Source organism: Borostomias antarcticus (genome assembly GCF_949987555.1).
Source record: "Borostomias antarcticus genome assembly, contig: scaffold_229, whole genome shotgun sequence".
Lineage (NCBI taxonomy): Eukaryota > Metazoa > Chordata > Actinopteri > Stomiiformes > Stomiidae > Borostomias > Borostomias antarcticus.
Genome location: NW_028175746.1, coordinates 5,001 through 25,000, shown reverse-complemented (window position 1 = coordinate 25,000; position 20,000 = coordinate 5,001).

Below are 20,000 nucleotides of genomic sequence, written 5' to 3'. Positions count from 1 at the left end.
TGTGGAGAAAGCTTATCTTGCAACAGTTAGGGATTAAGCAGCATTTTGGAAGTGTTTATCACCCTCAGAGTCAGGGCATCTGTGAACGCATGAATGGGGTGCTTAAAATCCACCTTTCTAAAATCTGTCAACACACAGGACTTAACTGGGCTGAGGCATTACCGCTTGCATTAATGGGGTTGTCGTTTTAGTGAACTCCGTGGGTTACGCATGATCCCACATGAATGTGTTACGGGGAGAGGCATGACAGCCCCAGGTCTGCGCACCAGTGGGAAAGGCCTAAGCCTATCCCTTTTGAAAGATGACATGAAAGCCTATGTGATGTATATAACTAACCTCTATGGGAGTATTTCTTCTTATGTCACCCAAAAACAGAAACAGGTGGAGAAGGAGGAGCTGAAAAGGAGAAAATCCAATCCATATAACCAGGGGACTATGTGTTCTTGAAAGTGTACCGGAGGAAATGGTTCAACGCCCGTAGGGAACAGCAGTCCAGGTCAAAGGATCCCCCATCTGGCATCATCTAAACAACTGCGTGAAAGCCCCAGAGGAAGAAGAGGATATGCCCACACCGGAACAGGACGCCACAGAGTTGAGCACACAAGAACCAAGGGAGAGTCTACAAGACAGAGGAAATAAGGAAGATCTCCAGGATGAAAGCCATGACCTGGAAGACCACAATGAACTGGTTGATGATGATGGGATGTGTGTTCCAGATGACCCTGGGAACCATGTCTCAAACGACGAACAATGTGAAAGATTCAAAACCATTGACCAACGAGAAGCACCAGAACCAAGACAACCAGAACCAGACTCTTCAAAACAATCAAAGCCAGGATCTTCAGAACAGCCAAACTCTGATCCAAACGACATTGATGCCTCACCTACGGAATTCAGGGAGCCAGAGAACCATCCAGATCCAGCCCAACCAGAAAGCCATAGATCAGTTTGTAAGAGGGTTAAGCCAGCTCGACTCAAAGACTTTTGTTAGAGGGACACTTGGAAGTACAGCCATACTCCCATGCCAATGTCCTAAAGGAGCCAAGAAGGATACAGATCCTGCTATATGGAAAAATAAAGAAGCGGAGACTGTGGCTATAGTAAACTCCAAGAGCCAGCAAGATGAAGACTCAAACTTCCAACAAAAGAATATAACAAAGTACCTTTGAAATGAGGATGAACAGGACTGTTCACTTGTGATGCATGATGTAAAGAAAGAAGATGAAGCGGTGTATACCTGTATCTACTATGACCCAACATACTTCGATATAGGAGGACACGTACCTCATCGTGTGACCTTCAGGATAACACAAAAGGAATGACTCCAAGACCTGAACAGACTACAGATAGAATGACGCCAGAGAGTGAAATGACTATGACAAGACTAATAACCTCAGAGCTTAACCTCACTATGATTAGACTGACGACATCAGAACCTGAGCCAACTACGACCAGGGACACAATGCCAGTACCTGAGTCAATGACGTCTGGACTTATGACTACAGTCATACTTAAGACTAAGACAAAGACAGTTACTCTTAGGACTGTACTTGAATCAGAAACTCCCGGTATAACTCAAGAAACTACAGAGACTCCAATAATATCAATGAAGATTGACATTACAACTGATGAAACTGAAACCCCAGCAATGAAGACAGAAGTGATAGAGACTGCTACTCATAGAGACACTGATAGAATAATTGAAGGTGAACTTGAGGAGGATGAGGATGACTATGTGAGTGGAGGTGGAAGTATTGAAGAGGAACAAGCTCAAACATTGGGAAGCCAAATAGGGAAAATATCAACTAGAAGAGTGCTTAAGGGGAAAGACTCAAATAAGACTGTTTCAAGGAACACTCCTTCTACTACAAGACAAGCATCTCATCGCATAACAGATATACTGATGAAACAAGCAATGAAAAATGTCTGGTATCAATGGTTGAACTATACAGGGCAAACTAACAAGAAAGAAAATTGCTATATGTGCTCCAAGGCCAAATAAAGCACATTGATAGTAATGAACACTCAATTCAGTGGGGAAAACTGTGCAAAGCTAAAGAGAGCCTGGTTGAAGAAGATGAAAGGACCAAATAACTTTGATAAACTTGGACACTCACCTGGAACATTTAAAGCAATTGACTTCGCACCACTCAGTTTCAACAGTCCATAATACTCAAGTTTGAAAGATGCCGTTATTGAACTTCACACAGAGGAAACATTGACTTTGCTATTCAAAAGAGAAAGGATCATGCAGCAACAGTGTGCTATTTGAATGTATTGATGAACTTTTCTGAAGGCAAGTCCTCATCTAGGGTGAGGCGAAGATTGGATTTAGTAGCCCGACGGCAAGGCCGTCTCCTACAGTTGGATTAATCCCCCAGTCCCCTTCTATTTCATCTCTATCTATCTCTACTCTCTATCCTCTATCTATGATTGAATGAGACAGTGGACAATACTGTTCTTCTACGGTGAGGTCATGTGCTAGTAACCTCTGACCTCTAGGTAATGGTATGTAAAGACATGAAGTCAACATCTCCTGGATTCTGTAAACACTGATATTGATACTATGGAAGTAATCTGTTTTATGTAATCAATGTTAAAACAATTTAATGGAGTTAAAGTTTCTCAGGAATGGCGTTCCTGTTTGTTTTATTTTGTTGATGCATGAAGGTGTGCCCAGTTGCACACTTTGTACGGTGATTGCCCTGGATGGATGGTTGGTTATGGGGGTCGCAAGAGACTTTTTCCATTAAATATTGAAGTGATATTGAAAGGATTATAATTGTTTTTTTCACTCTTGCCTGCTTCTTGGGACGTCTTCTGCATCTTATGTGGTGTCTGCCTATTTTGACATTTATGAGTTATCTTGTAGTATTGTCATTTGTGTCTTTTTATATGATTTAGTTTTTTTATATGGTTTGTCTTAGTGTATGTGTGAGCGGAGGGACTGCAGCTCAGGGATTTTCTATGTTTATTTTCAGTTATTTGTAGTATATTTGTGTGATGAATTGGGTTTCCCTTCAGTTGTTTTTGTGCTGGGACCCCAGTTGGTCCCAGAGGGGGGAATGTAGTATATTTTGACCAGTATAATCACAAGTTATATAGTGAATTTTAAATGCACACACATACTGGAGGGATGGAAAACTACAGACAGGCCTAGGATGTTTTTAAGACACTGGGGATTTTCCAGTGTGTTGCTGTGGCAGACTGGCACCACCTATATATTAACTAAGTGCTTCTTATCTAAACTATATGACAGTAAGGGCCTTTTAGTAAAATCCATTTATTCACTATTGCCACCTATATGACATTTAGTGGCTTTTAGTGAAATCTATATATTCACTAGGCGTCAAGTTTCTGATTATAGGATTAGTTGTCTCACAGCAGAGCGTTGAATTTCAAAGGCTGCTCACAACCACACACACCGTCACACAGACATGGCATATAGGATCTGTTTAACTGAGCCATTAAACTGTCTAACTTTAGACAAGGTAACGAAGAACAGGACAATTTTGGGTAACACCTCTTTTTGTATAACCAAGAGCGATGCGCTGTGTTAAGTTAGTTCATCCTAGACCATTGTTCATCCTAGACTCATCACAACTGCAGTGTGATTTTTGATGCCAGAGATTCAATAAAAGTATTGAAACTGGCATCGACGGATCTGAGTCTTCTTCCTTACAACCAGAAACGAAATAGACTACATTTTTGGCGCTGCGAGCAGGGTCTGGTGAATTGATTGATTAATTGTCACTTCGGTGCGTCGGCGAACACTGGGCAAAGTTTGGTCTGGCCAGCCAAAAGAGAGGTAAGCTTTATTTCCTCTCATCATTTGCCCCGTGGGCGCCGGCTCGCCGTGGGACCGGTTTCAATCAACCAGATCTAAGAACTAAAGTGATACTTCTGGGAGGTAAGGGAGTCGTCTCACATCTGCTAAATTAAATTATGAATGTGTTGGAGATACATTGAAGTATCCCATCCTTCTCTGAGAGAATTGAAGGGTCCTGTGTTTATGTTAGTTGGAGAAACATTGAAGTACAGTATCTCACCCTAACCTTGAGCGAATCGTTGGGGTTATGTGTTCGTATGTCCCAGTTTTGAGCGTATTGCTGGGTTATAATGGTCCGTACTGTACGTCCCCAGTTTTGAGCGTAATGCTGGGTTATAATTGTGTGTCACCTAATGATGAGAGAATGATTAGGTTAATTTGTGTGTGTCTGAAGACAACGCATGGTGCGTTTAAAGTAAGAATAATGGATGGTCCAATGCGCTCACAACCAACCGACTACCATTTTTTAGACAGGGACCTACCCAGGGTCAGGGGCGGGGGCCGCGTCCACCACCGGAACCAACGCGGAAGAGATGCAGGAGAGGACAGAAGAAGAGATTACACTTCCCGCCCTGTGACGCACAGCCGGATGCGGTAATCAACCTCTCACCCAGGCCAGTCTCGGGGATAGAAATCTCAGCACTTAGTAAGGGCTTGTGCTTTGTACCCACAGCGGAATGCAATGATTTTCAAACTCATATTGATATACAAAAATTCTTTAGATCCCTTAGATTAGCCGAATTCTTCAAGCCAAAGGAGAACGCAGAATGTCCAACAAACACAGACGACCCTGTGGAAAATGGCGACGACCTAGACAACACCCCTGTGACTTCTACGACTGCAAATAAGGTATTTCGACCTAGGCAAGGCAAGGCAAGTTTATTTATATAGCACATTTCAGCCACAGGGCAATTCAAGGTGCTTTACATGAGACATTAAAAGCATTAAAACAAAAAGCAAGACATTATAGACATTTAAAACAAAAAGCAGGACAAATAGAATACAGGAATAAAAGTTACAGTGCAGTATACAGATAAACATAACTCCTCTTAGAAAGCAGTGGCAAAAAGAAAAGTCTTCAGGCTTGTTTTAAAAGAACCAAGAGTTGCAGCAGACCTGCAGTTTTCTGCAACGTTTGTTCCAGATATGTGGGACATAAAAACTGAACACTGCTTCTCCATGTTTTGTTTTAACTCTGGGGACAGAAAGCAGACCTGTGCCAGACGACCTGAGGGGTCTGGATGGTTCATAGCATATGAGCAGATCAGAAATATATTTTGGCCCTAGACCATTCAGTGCTTTATAAACCAACAGCATTATTTTAAAGTCAATTCTTTGATAAACAGGAAGCCAGTGTAAAGACCTTAGAACTGGTGTGATATGCACTACTTTCTTAGTCTTAGTGAGGACTCGAGCAGCAATGTTCTGAATCAGCTGCAGCTGTCTGATCGATTTTTTAGAGAGACCTGTATACATGCCGTTACAGTAGTCGAGTCTACTGAAGATAAACGCATGGACAAGTTTTTCCAAATCCTTCTGGGACATAAATCCTTTGATCCTTGATATATTCTTCAGGTGATAGTAGGCTGACTTTGTTATTGACTTAATGTGGCTGTTTAAATTCAGGTCTGAGTCCATGACTACACCAAGATTTCTGGCTTCGTTTGTGGTTTTTTGTTACGGCTCGCATGCCCTCGCCTCCACAACCGCCTCCCTCTCTCCCCTCTGGGCCCGCTGCGCGCTCGGGGCGTCCTACGCGCTCTACCGCACGTCGCATCGGCCCGGGCATACAACGTTCTGACTCGCTATACTCGATATACTGATGAAACAAGCAATGAAAAATGTCTGGTATCAATGGTTGAACTATACAGGGCAAACTAACAAGAAAGAAAATTGCTATATGTGCTCCAAGGCCAAATAAAGCACATTGATAGTAATGAACACTCAATTCAGTGGGGAAAACTGTGCAAAGCTAAAGAGAGCCTGGTTGAAGAAGATGAAAGGACCAAATAACTTTGATAAACTTGGACACTCACCTGGAACATTTAAAGCAATTGACTTCGCACCACTCAGTTTCAACAGTCCATAATACTCAAGTTTGAAAGATGCCGTTATTGAACTTCACACAGAGGAAACATTGACTTTGCTATTCAAAAGAGAAAGGATCATGCAGCAACAGTGTGCTATTTGAATGTATTGATGAACTTTTCTGAAGGCAAGTCCTCATCTAGGGTGAGGCGAAGATTGGATTTAGTAGCCCGACGGCAAGGCCGTCTCCTACAGTTGGATTAATCCCCCAGTCCCCTTCTATTTCATCTCTATCTATCTCTACTCTCTATCCTCTATCTATGATTGAATGAGACAGTGGACAATACTGTTCTTCTACGGTGAGGTCATGTGCTAGTAACCTCTGACCTCTAGGTAATGGTATGTAAAGACATGAAGTCAACATCTCCTGGATTCTGTAAACACTGATATTGATACTATGGAAGTAATCTGTTTTATGTAATCAATGTTAAAACAATTTAATGGAGTTAAAGTTTCTCAGGAATGGCGTTCCTGTTTGTTTTATTTTGTTGATGCATGAAGGTGTGCCCAGTTGCACACTTTGTACGGTGATTGCCCTGGATGGATGGTTGGTTATGGGGGTCGCAAGAGACTTTTTCCATTAAATATTGAAGTGATATTGAAAGGATTATAATTGTTTTTTTCACTCTTGCCTGCTTCTTGGGACGTCTTCTGCATCTTATGTGGTGTCTGCCTATTTTGACATTTATGAGTTATCTTGTAGTATTGTCATTTGTGTCTTTTTATATGATTTAGTTTTTTTATATGGTTTGTCTTAGTGTATGTGTGAGCGGAGGGACTGCAGCTCAGGGATTTTCTATGTTTATTTTCAGTTATTTGTAGTATATTTGTGTGATGAATTGGGTTTCCCTTCAGTTGTTTTTGTGCTGGGACCCCAGTTGGTCCCAGAGGGGGGAATGTAGTATATTTTGACCAGTATAATCACAAGTTATATAGTGAATTTTAAATGCACACACATACTGGAGGGATGGAAAACTACAGACAGGCCTAGGATGTTTTTAAGACACTGGGGATTTTCCAGTGTGTTGCTGTGGCAGACTGGCACCACCTATATATTAACTAAGTGCTTCTTATCTAAACTATATGACAGTAAGGGCCTTTTAGTAAAATCCATTTATTCACTATTGCCACCTATATGACATTTAGTGGCTTTTAGTGAAATCTATATATTCACTAGGCGTCAAGTTTCTGATTATAGGATTAGTTGTCTCACAGCAGAGCGTTGAATTTCAAAGGCTGCTCACAACCACACACACCGTCACACAGACATGGCATATAGGATCTGTTTAACTGAGCCATTAAACTGTCTAACTTTAGACAAGGTAACGAAGAACAGGACAATTTTGGGTAACACCTCTTTTTGTATAACCAAGAGCGATGCGCTGTGTTAAGTTAGTTCATCCTAGACCATTGTTCATCCTAGACTCATCACAACTGCAGTGTGATTTTTGATGCCAGAGATTCAATAAAAGTATTGAAACTGGCATCGACGGATCTGAGTCTTCTTCCTTACAACCAGAAACGAAATAGACTACATTTTTGGCGCTGCGAGCAGGGTCTGGTGAATTGATTGATTAATTGTCACTTCGGTGCGTCGGCGAACACTGGGCAAAGTTTGGTCTGGCCAGCCAAAAGAGAGGTAAGCTTTATTTCCTCTCATCATTTGCCCCGTGGGCGCCGGCTCGCCGTGGGACCGGTTTCAATCAACCAGATCTAAGAACTAAAGTGATACTTCTGGGAGGTAAGGGAGTCGTCTCACATCTGCTAAATTAAATTATGAATGTATTGGAGATACATTGAAGTATCCCATCCTTCTCTGAGAGAATTGAAGGGTCCTGTGTTTATGTTAGTTGGAGAAACATTGAAGTACAGTATCTCACCCTAACCTTGAGCGAATCGTTGGGGTTATGTGTTCGTATGTCCCAGTTTTGAGCGTATTGCTGGGTTATAATGGTCCGTACTGTACGTCCCCAGTTTTGAGCGTAATGCTGGGTTATAATTGTGTGTCACCTAATGATGAGAGAATGATTAGGTTAATTTGTGTGTGTCTGAAGACAACGCATGGTGCGTTTAAAGTAAGAATAATGGATGGTCCAATGCGCTCACAACCAACCGACTACCATTTTTTAGACAGGGACCTACCCAGGGTCAGGGGCGGGGGCCGCGTCCACCACCGGAACCAACGCGGAAGAGATGCAGGAGAGGACAGAAGAAGAGATTACACTTCCCGCCCTGTGACGCACAGCCGGATGCGGTAATCAACCTCTCACCCAGGCCAGTCTCGGGGATAGAAATCTCAGCACTTAGTAAGGGCTTGTGCTTTGTACCCACAGCGGAATGCAATGATTTTCAAACTCATATTGATATACAAAAATTCTTTAGATCCCTTAGATTAGCCGAATTCTTCAAGCCAAAGGAGAACGCAGAATGTCCAACAAACACAGACGACCCTGTGGAAAATGGCGACGACCTAGACAACACCCCTGTGACTTCTACGACTGCAAATAAGGTATTTCGACCTAGGCAAGGCAAGGCAAGTTTATTTATATAGCACATTTCAGCCACAGGGCAATTCAAGGTGCTTTACATGAGACATTAAAAGCATTAAAACAAAAAGCAAGACATTATAGACATTTAAAACAAAAAGCAGGACAAATAGAATACAGGAATAAAAGTTACAGTGCAGTATACAGATAAACATAACTCCTCTTAGAAAGCAGTGGCAAAAAGAAAAGTCTTCAGGCTTGTTTTAAAAGAACCAAGAGTTGCAGCAGACCTGCAGTTTTCTGCAACGTTTGTTCCAGATATGTGGGACATAAAAACTGAACACTGCTTCTCCATGTTTTGTTTTAACTCTGGGGACAGAAAGCAGACCTGTGCCAGACGACCTGAGGGGTCTGGATGGTTCATAGCATATGAGCAGATCAGAAATATATTTTGGCCCTAGACCATTCAGTGCTTTATAAACCAACAGCATTATTTTAAAGTCAATTCTTTGATAAACAGGAAGCCAGTGTAAAGACCTTAGAACTGGTGTGATATGCACTACTTTCTTAGTCTTAGTGAGGACTCGAGCAGCAATGTTCTGAATCAGCTGCAGCTGTCTGATCGATTTTTTAGAGAGACCTGTATACATGCCGTTACAGTAGTCGAGTCTACTGAAGATAAACGCATGGACAAGTTTTTCCAAATCCTTCTGGGACATAAATCCTTTGATCCTTGATATATTCTTCAGGTGATAGTAGGCTGACTTTGTTATTGACTTAATGTGGCTGTTTAAATTCAGGTCTGAGTCCATGACTACACCAAGATTTCTGGCTTCGTTTGTGGTTTTTTGTTACGGCTCGCATGCCCTCGCCTCCACAACCGCCTCCCTCTCTCCCCTCTGGGCCCGCTGCGCGCTCGGGGCGTCCTACGCGCTCTACCGCACGTCGCATCGGCCCGGGCATACAACGTTCTGACTGGCCGGAGTTTCCCCTCACTGCCGGGCGTTCCCCGTCTCCGGCCAGCTCCGCGGACTCGGCAGTCTCCTCCCTCTCCGATGACGAAGAGTTGGATCCCAACATGCCCAGCACATCGGCCCGTGCGCAAAGACAAGAACGGCGCGCTCGTCTCCGACGATGACGCGGGCGCGGCTCTACTCACCGGTTTCCAATTATCATCACCACACCTGTCCCTCGTTCTGCAATCACCTTCAACCTCTACAAGAACCTGGTCTACACTCCACTCATCGCCAGATCTTACCATAATACTCTTGTGGTAAAGTATAGCCTAGCCTACAATCTCCTTACCCGTATTTTGTAGTGTTTTTTCCCGTTCCCCGTTTGTGATTACTCTCACTCACCCTGCCTCCCCTCCTCATCTCTCCAGTTCCTGCCTGACCATCGCCTGTACGACAACCCCGCTCCTGCCTGACCATCGCCTGTACGACTACCACGCTCCTGCCTGACCATCGGCTGTACGACTACCACATCCCCCTTTGTGATCTTATTAAATCGCCCCTCCGGGCTTTACCGTTCCTTGCCTCCTCCTTTCCTGTTGCGCCTGGGTCCCAAAACCGAACTCTAACAGTTTTTAGCATTACTGATTGAAGTTGAGCACTGACTTTTAATCGTTCTTCTTTGGCTCCAAAGACAATTACTTCAGTTTTATTTTTGTTTAGTTGGAGAAAGTTCTGGCACATCCAGTCATTGATTTGTTGAATGCACTTACTCAGCGATTGTATGGGATTATAGTCTCCTGGTGATATAGTGATATAAATTTGTGTGTCATCTGCATAGCTATGGTAACATATTTTGTTGTTTTCCATAATTTGAGTTAGTGGGAGCATGTTAATATTGAATTTGGACCTGAGTCCAAATTCTTACCCTACAAGGGGAGAAATGCATCCTTAGATACATACTGCCGGTTGGTGGAGAGTGATGTAAATAGAACCCTGAATAAGAAAAGAGAATATCGGTCTCTGAACAACATGACGCAGGCTGAAAGAAAAGCCCTCAGTGAACTGAAGCCAGTGTAAAGACCTTAGAACTGGTGTGATATGCACTACTTTCTTAGTCTTAGTGAGGACTCGAGCAGCAATGTTCTGAATCAGCTGCAGCTGTCTGATCGATTTTTTAGAGAGACCTGTATACATGCCGTTACAGTAGTCGAGTCTACTGAAGATAAACGCATGGACAAGTTTTTCCAAATCCTTCTGGGACATAAATCCTTTGATCCTTGATATATTCTTCAGGTGATAGTAGGCTGACTTTGTTATTGACTTAATGTGGCTGTTTAAATTCAGGTCTGAGTCCATGACTACACCAAGATTTCTGGCTTCGTTTGTGGTTTTTTGTTACGGCTCGCATGCCCTCGCCTCCACAACCGCCTCCCTCTCTCCCCTCTGGGCCCGCTGCGCGCTCGGGGCGTCCTACGCGCTCTACCGCACGTCGCATCGGCCCGGGCATACAACGTTCTGACTGGCCGGAGTTTCCCCTCACTGCCGGGCGTTCCCCGTCTCCGGCCAGCTCCGCGGACTCGGCAGTCTCCTCCCTCTCCGATGACGAAGAGTTGGATCCCAACATGCCCAGCACATCGGCCCGTGCGCAAAGACAAGAACGGCGCGCTCGTCTCCGACGATGACGCGGGCGCGGCTCTACTCACCGGTTTCCAATTATCATCACCACACCTGTCCCTCGTTCTGCAATCACCTTCAACCTCTACAAGAACCTGGTCTACACTCCACTCATCGCCAGATCTTACCATAATACTCTTGTGGTAAAGTATAGCCTAGCCTACAATCTCCTTACCCGTATTTTGTAGTGTTTTTTCCCGTTCCCCGTTTGTGATTACTCTCACTCACCCTGCCTCCCCTCCTCATCTCTCCAGTTCCTGCCTGACCATCGCCTGTACGACAACCCCGCTCCTGCCTGACCATCGCCTGTACGACTACCACGCTCCTGCCTGACCATCGGCTGTACGACTACCACATCCCCCTTTGTGATCTTATTAAATCGCCCCTCCGGGCTTTACCGTTCCTTGCCTCCTCCTTTCCTGTTGCGCCTGGGTCCCAAAACCGAACTCTAACAGTTTTTAGCATTACTGATTGAAGTTGAGCACTGACTTTTAATCGTTCTTCTTTGGCTCCAAAGACAATTACTTCAGTTTTATTTTTGTTTAGTTGGAGAAAGTTCTGGCACATCCAGTCATTGATTTGTTGAATGCACTTACTCAGCGATTGTATGGGATTATAGTCTCCTGGTGATATAGTGATATAAATTTGTGTGTCATCTGCATAGCTATGGTAACATATTTTGTTGTTTTCCATAATTTGAGTTAGTGGGAGCATGTTAATATTGAATTTGGACCTGAGTCCAAATTCTTACCCTACAAGGGGAGAAATGCATCCTTAGATACATACTGCCGGTTGGTGGAGAGTGATGTAAATAGAACCCTGAATAAGAAAAGAGAATATCGGTCTCTGAACAACATGACGCAGGCTGAAAGAAAAGCCCTCAGTGAACTGAAGCCAGTGTAAAGACCTTAGAACTGGTGTGATATGCACTACTTTCTTAGTCTTAGTGAGGACTCGAGCAGCAATGTTCTGAATCAGCTGCAGCTGTCTGATCGATTTTTTAGAGAGACCTGTATACATGCCGTTACAGTAGTCGAGTCTACTGAAGATAAACGCATGGACAAGTTTTTCCAAATCCTTCTGGGACATAAATCCTTTGATCCTTGATATATTCTTCAGGTGATAGTAGGCTGACTTTGTTATTGACTTAATGTGGCTGTTTAAATTCAGGTCTGAGTCCATGACTACACCAAGATTTCTGGCTTCGTTTGTGGTTTTTTGTTACGGCTCGCATGCCCTCGCCTCCACAACCGCCTCCCTCTCTCCCCTCTGGGCCCGCTGCGCGCTCGGGGCGTCCTACGCGCTCTACCGCACGTCGCATCGGCCCGGGCATACAACGTTCTGACTGGCCGGAGTTTCCCCTCACTGCCGGGCGTTCCCCGTCTCCGGCCAGCTCCGCGGACTCGGCAGTCTCCTCCCTCTCCGATGACGAAGAGTTGGATCCCAACATGCCCAGCACATCGGCCCGTGCGCAAAGACAAGAACGGCGCGCTCGTCTCCGACGATGACGCGGGCGCGGCTCTACTCACCGGTTTCCAATTATCATCACCACACCTGTCCCTCGTTCTGCAATCACCTTCAACCTCTACAAGAACCTGGTCTACACTCCACTCATCGCCAGATCTTACCATAATACTCTTGTGGTAAAGTATAGCCTAGCCTACAATCTCCTTACCCGTATTTTGTAGTGTTTTTTCCCGTTCCCCGTTTGTGATTACTCTCACTCACCCTGCCTCCCCTCCTCATCTCTCCAGTTCCTGCCTGACCATCGCCTGTACGACAACCCCGCTCCTGCCTGACCATCGCCTGTACGACTACCACGCTCCTGCCTGACCATCGGCTGTACGACTACCACATCCCCCTTTGTGATCTTATTAAATCGCCCCTCCGGGCTTTACCGTTCCTTGCCTCCTCCTTTCCTGTTGCGCCTGGGTCCCAAAACCGAACTCTAACAGTTTTTAGCATTACTGATTGAAGTTGAGCACTGACTTTTAATCGTTCTTCTTTGGCTCCAAAGACAATTACTTCAGTTTTATTTTTGTTTAGTTGGAGAAAGTTCTGGCACATCCAGTCATTGATTTGTTGAATGCACTTACTCAGCGATTGTATGGGATTATAGTCTCCTGGTGATATAGTGATATAAATTTGTGTGTCATCTGCATAGCTATGGTAACATATTTTGTTGTTTTCCATAATTTGAGTTAGTGGGAGCATGTTAATATTGAATTTGGACCTGAGTCCAAATTCTTACCCTACAAGGGGAGAAATGCATCCTTAGATACATACTGCCGGTTGGTGGAGAGTGATGTAAATAGAACCCTGAATAAGAAAAGAGAATATCGGTCTCTGAACAACATGACGCAGGCTGAAAGAAAAGCCCTCAGTGAACTGAAATCTGACAACTCAATCGTGATAAAACCTGCTGACAAAGGCGGAGCAATAGTCATTCAATCTGTCGGGGATTATGAGAAGGAAATTGAACGGCAACTAGCAGACCAGCATTTCTACCAGCCTCTCTCAAAAAATCCCACTACAGATTTCCAGAAGACCATCCATGGAACATTGGAAGCCCTCTGTGAGAAAGGAGAGCTGACAAAATGGGAGCACGACTACATGAAGGTAAACCACCCACGAATTGCATGTCTTTACACCCTCCCCAAAGTACACAAGACACTTCAGAACCCAAAAGGACACCCAATAGTCTCCAGTAATGGCTCACTAACAGAAAACATATCCTCCTTTGTAGATCACCACCTGAAAGCCATGGTAATGGGACTTGGATCATATATTCAGGACTCAGGGGACTTCCTAAAGAAGCTGAAAGAAACTGGACCAGTAAGTGAGAGTGACATCTTGGTGACCCTCGATGTTGAATCCCTCTACACCAACATACCCCACCAGGGGGCTCTAGAAGCCATTGAGTTTTTTCTGAACCAACGCCCAGAGGGTTCTTACCCCAGCACTGACTGCATCTCCACACTTACACATTTGGTGTTAAAGCACAATTACTTTTTATTCAAGAATACATTTTACCTACAGAAAAAAGGCTGTGCAATGGGAGCAAAAATGGCCCCCCAACTAGCCAATATATTTGTTGGTAAATTTGAGAACGAGACAATACTCAATCTAAGTAATCCTTTCTATGAGCACATTAGATTCTATAAGAGATTTATCGGTGACATTTGTCTCATATTCACAGCTGGCCAGACCGAGCTCCAAGCCTTTCATCAGTACCTCAACACCTGTAATGAGAACCTCCGCTTTACCATGACGGCTAACCAGAAAGAGATTGACTTCCTTGACATCAAAATCAACAAGGAGAATGGTATGCTCACCACAGATCTATTTAGAAAACCAACAGATAGAAACACTCTTCTCCGATGTGACTCGTATCACCCCACACCTTTGAAAAAGAGTCTCCCCATTAGTCAGTTCAACCGAGTGATACGAATATGCAGCAGCAGACACATACGCACAACAATGCCAACAAATGTCCCAAAACTTTACACAGAGAGGCTATCCAGCATCGTGGATACAGGATGCCCAAGACAGAGTCGGACAGACCTCCCAACTTCAGTGTCTCAACTCCACTAGAAAGAACAGTGACATTATGAGAAGACCCAAGTGCTTCCTGACATACTCACCCCTAGGTAAGGAATTCAACAATATCCTACGCACACACTGGCATATCATTAGCTCGGACAATGCCTTTAAATCAGTCTTTGATGGACCACCGCAGGTGGTGTACAAGAGAGCGCCGAACATCAAGTACATGATTGTGAGATCAGAACATAATCCTCCTCCACCTCGGACCTTCCTTGATAGTGTCCCATCAGGTAATTTCAAATGCAACTCCTGTGCACAATGCGGATCCACAACCAAATGCGAGACATTGAACCACCCCCATACAGGGAAAACAGTTAAAATCAAAGGAACTATCACCTGCTCGACAACTAATGTGATTGACATGCTCTGGTGTCCCTGTTCTCTGGCCTATGTGGGTCAAACCAGCAGAGCACTCAAGACCAGGATCAGTGAGCATCGCTCTAACATCAGGACCCGAAACCCCAAGAGCCCAGTGGCTGTCCACTTTAACAGACTGAACCATCCTGTATCATCACTGAGGTATGTAGGGATAGAAAAGGTTAATGTTCCCCGTAGGGGAGGGGATATCCACACTCCTCCACAGCGGGAGACATTTTGGATCTACACCCTCCGCACTCGCCAACCTGGAGGCCTCAATGAGGATTATGATGTAGTTCCCTTCCTCTAGAACTAACCCCTCTATCTTCTCTATGATGTAGTTCCCTTCCTCTAGAACTAACCCCTCTACAGGAAGTGGTGTACAGCCGCCACAGGGCCCCATGTTAAAAAACCTGTGGCGGCTGTACATACATGGACTTCTGTACACTCCGATCCCGCGCGCGGCCGGGGCCCGCCTAAAATAGGCGGACGGTCTCTAAAAGGCCGCCCGGGTCCCCCGCCGGCGCCCGCGCCCCCCGGCGCCGGCCCGGGCCGACGCCCGGCGACCGGCGGCCCTCCGGCTTTTACGGGTTTTACCGCCCCCCTGGGATTATAAAAAAAATTATAAAATGCATACACCAGCCCTAAATGTTTGTACACTGAACCATTCAAATTTGTACATAGTTGCACTATGAACTTTGACCCCTAGGGGTGACCTTGAAAACACGTGGTGTCAATTAGGGGAACCCTATTTAAGGGGCTGGGGCAGTGACAAACATCACCTGACGAAGACCCACACGGGTCGAAACGTTGTCACCTTTTACCCAATAAATAGCCCTGTGGAGCAGCTGTGTGCGGACCTCAACCTTACTGTATCAGATGTCATTTTGTCCTGCACCAGCATGGTGGATGTGCTTGGCATACATTTTATTGTATTTCAAACACTGGTGTATGTCTGCGTGTGTGTGAGTGTGCCTGGGCCCAGATAGAGGCAGGGGTCGGGGGTAGGGAGGGGGTAGGAAAAGGATACGGACCCGGGTTAGGGTGAGGGGAAGGGGGACTGGGCCCAGGTCCAGGCCTAAGCCGGATGTGGACTGATGTGTGTCTGTGTGTACGTGTGTGTGTGTGTGTTAACTTAATACTATGACATCCACAGCTGACACGGTGTGGCCCTGTGTTCAGGTGTGGTCCTGTGTTCAGGTGTGGCCCTGTGTTCAGGTGTGGTCTTGTGTTCAGGTGTGGTCCTGTGTTCAGGTGTGGTCGTGTGTTCAGGTGTGGTCCTGTGTTCAGGTGTGGTCCTGTGTTCAGGTGTGGTCTTGTGTTCAGGTGTGGTCCTGTGTTCAGGTGTGGTCCTGTGTCCTGTATGTCCTCTCTCTCTCTCTCTCTCTCTCTCTGTTGTCTTGTCCTGTATGTCCTCTCTCTCTCTCTCTGTTGTCTTGTCCTGTATGTCCTCTCTCTCTCCTCTGTTGTCTTGTCCTGTATGTCCTCTCTCTCTCCTCTGTTGTCTTGTCCTGTATGTCCTCTCTCTCTCTCTCTCTCTGTTGTCTTGTCCTGTATGTCTTCTCTCTCTCTCTGTTGTCTTGTCCTGTATGTCCTCTCTCTCTCTCTCTGTTGTCTTGTCCTGTATGTCCTCTCTCTCTCTCTCTGTTGTCTTGTCCTGTATGTCCTCTCTCTCTCTCTCTGTTGTCTTGTCCTGTATGTCTTCTCTCTCTCTCTGTTGTCTTGTCCTGTATGTCCTCTCTCTCTCTGTTGTCTTGTCCTGTATGTCCTCTCTCTCTCTCTCTGTTGTCTTGTCCTGTGTGTCCTCTCTCTCTCTCTCTCTCTCTCTGTTGTCTTGTCCTGTAGGTCCTCTCTCTATCTCTGTTGTCTTGTCCTGTATGTCCTCTCTCTCTCTGTTGTCTTGTCCTGTATGTCCTCTCTCTCTCTCCTCTGTTGTCTTGTCCTGTATGTCCTCTCTCTCTCTCTGTTGTCTTGTCCTGTATGTCCTCTCTCTCTCTCTGTTGTCTTGTCCTGTATGTCCCCTCTCTCTCTCTCTGTTGTCTTGTCCTGTATGTCCTCTCTCCTAATACCTCACCTGTCTCAGTAGCTTAGTGGGTGCAGTGCAGTGTCAGTTCAGTAGCACCAGAGTGCAGTGTTTTGTTTTGCACTTGCAGTACCCTAATAGTACCACCGTGTGTCATGCCAGTTCAATCACCCTTTCAGGAATTGTAGTGGACTTTGGTGAAGAAGGGGGAGGTCAGCCCACCTGTAGGGGGCTCTGCATTGCTACACTGGTAGTGGAGGGAAGGGTAGCAGTGGTAGCGCTGGGTACAGTCCTGCCGGGGGTGAAAGTCTGGAACCTTCATGAATTCAAATAAAGGCTGTTTCTTTTATATACTTGTCCTGGTCCTCTGTGTGAGAGCGTGTGTTGGTGGAGTTCTTAGGTGTTCTTACACTGTGACGTGTGTAGCGTGTGTTTTAGTGTAGCCCAGTTGAGTTGGTTGAACTCACTCCTCAGTTTAAATACCGCCCACCCGCGCCATTGAATCTCTATCTTTTCGGTGGCGTAGCTGATAAAGAGGTTCTTATGAGAGGGGGTCACGTGTGTCCGTAAGTCAGAGGACCCGAGTTTGAACCCAGCGCAGACAAGTGGACAGTCTTTGACCTCATGAAGCCTTTTGGCTGTTGCTGTCGGCTCTGCACTTCAAAAGATGACAAAGAGATGATAATCCTGACCTTGTCACTGTCATCAATACCTCTGATTAGCAGTTTCAGGTCATATTATACAGCTTTTGTATTTGGTGTACAGATGGAGACGAGACTGTTCCAGAAACTAAGCTGTCAAAGTACACAACAGTAATGGTGTGGTTCCTTCCCTTGTGATCATCAGGATGTTCACCAGGCTTCGGTGGAAGACGTGTCTCCTCTCCAGCAGGAGGGCTGACAGCACCGTGGCTCCCTCTTCTCTCTCTCCAGACATGCAGCCATTTGATCAACAGTGGATCTTTGTCTGCCACGGCCTCCTGAACAAATAGACAACTAGCAGGATTTCACCTCTTTAATTGAATCAATTCAACATCATGCTGTTTTCAACATTGTTGTTCTGGATTACTTTTCCATGAGAGCTGCTCATTATCAACCGTCGGCCACCCAGTCAGGGAATAATAAAGTTCTGACTGTTCAATCTTCACCTTCCCCCTGGGAGTTGATACATGACTGAATGAGAGATGAATCTGGAGTGTGTGAGACACACAAACAGGCATGTAACATACACACACACAGACACACACACACACACACACACACACAGACATACATACATACATACACACGGTTACATGCCACGCCACACGCACAATTTTCCTGTTTCTAAAGGAAGTAGGCTAATAAATGATCGATCAAACTCCGCTTAGTCTTAATGACTTAATTCCCGGGTCTGAAGTGGTTAATTAGTCTTAATGACTTAATTTCCAGGTCTGAAGTGGTTAATTAGACTTAATGATGTAATTCCCAGGTCTGAAGTGGTTAATTAGACTTAATGACTTAATTCCCAGGTCTGAAGTGGTTAATTAGTCTTAATGACTTAATTCCCAGGTCTGAAGTGGTTAATTAGTCTTAATGACTTAATTCCCAGGTCTGAAGTGGTTAATTAGTCTTAATGACGTAATTCCCAGGTCTGAAGTGGTTAATTAGACTTAATGACTTAATTCCCAGGTCTGAAGTGGTTAATTAGACTTAATGACGTAATTCCCAGGTCTGAAGTGGTTACTTGGTCTTAATGACTTAATTCCCAGGTCTGAAGTGGTTAATTAGACTTAATGACGTAATTTCCAGGTCTGAAGTGGTTAATTAGACTTAATGACTTAATTCCCAGGTCTGAAGTGGTTACTTAGTCTTAATGACTTAATTCCCAGGTCTGAAGTGTCTACAGTGTTTTAGAATACAAAGTCACTACATTTAGGGTAGTGATTATTACCAGGGTTCTAAATACAAAAGAACCATTGCCTTTGCAGATGCTCCAGCGCTATGGAAGGGTACCTCACCTCATCCACCATGTCCAAGGTGTGACGCCCACCCGGGTGACGATGGGGCCACCAAGTGGTGGTGGTGGTCGTGGTAGTGTGGTTGTTGTGTTGGTGGTGGTTGTTGTGTTGGTAGTGTGGGTGTTGTTCTGGTGGTGGTTGTTCTGGTAGTGGTGGTGGTTCTTGTTGTTGTGGTTGTTGTTGTGGTAGTGTGGTTGTTGTGGAAGTGGTGGTTGTGGTTGTGGTAGTGTGGTTGTTGTGGTAGTGGTGGTGGTGGTGTGGTTGTTGTGGTAGTGGTGGTGGTGGTGTGGTTGTTGTTCTGGTGGTGGTGTGGTTGTAGTGGTGGTGGTGTGGTTGTAGTGGTGGTGGTTGTTGTTCTGGTGGTGGTGTGGTTGTAGTGGTGGTGGTGTGGTTGTAGTGGTGGTGGTGGTGTGGTTGTAGTGGTAGTGTGGTTGTTCTGGTGGTAGTGTGGTTGTAGTGGTAGTGTGGTTGTAGTGGTAGTGTGGTTGTAGTGGTGGTGTGGTTGTAGTGGTAGTGTGGTTGTAGTGGTGGTGGTTGTTGTTCTGGTGGTGGTGTGGTTGTAGTGGTGGTGGTGTGGTTGTAGTGGTAGTGTGGTTGTAGTGGTGGTGTGGTTGTAGTGGTGGTGGTTGTTGTTCTGGTGGTGGTGTGGTTGTAGTGGTGGTGGTGTGGTTGTAGTGTTGGTGGTGGTGTGGTTGTAGTGGTGGTGGTTGTTGTTCTGGTGGTGGTGTGGTTGTAGTGGTGGTGTGGTTGTAGTGGTAGTGTGGTTGTTGTTCTGGTGGTGGTGTGGTTGTAGTGGTGGTGTGGTTGTAGTGGTAGTGTGGTTGTTGTTCTGGTGGTGGTGTGGTTGTTGTTCTGGTGGTGGTGTGGTTGTTGTGGTTGTTGTGGTAGTATGGTTGTTGTAGTGGTAGTGTGGTTGTAGTGGTGGTGTGGTTGTAGTGGTAGTGTGGTTGTAGTGGTGGTGGTTGTTGTTCTGGTGGTGGTG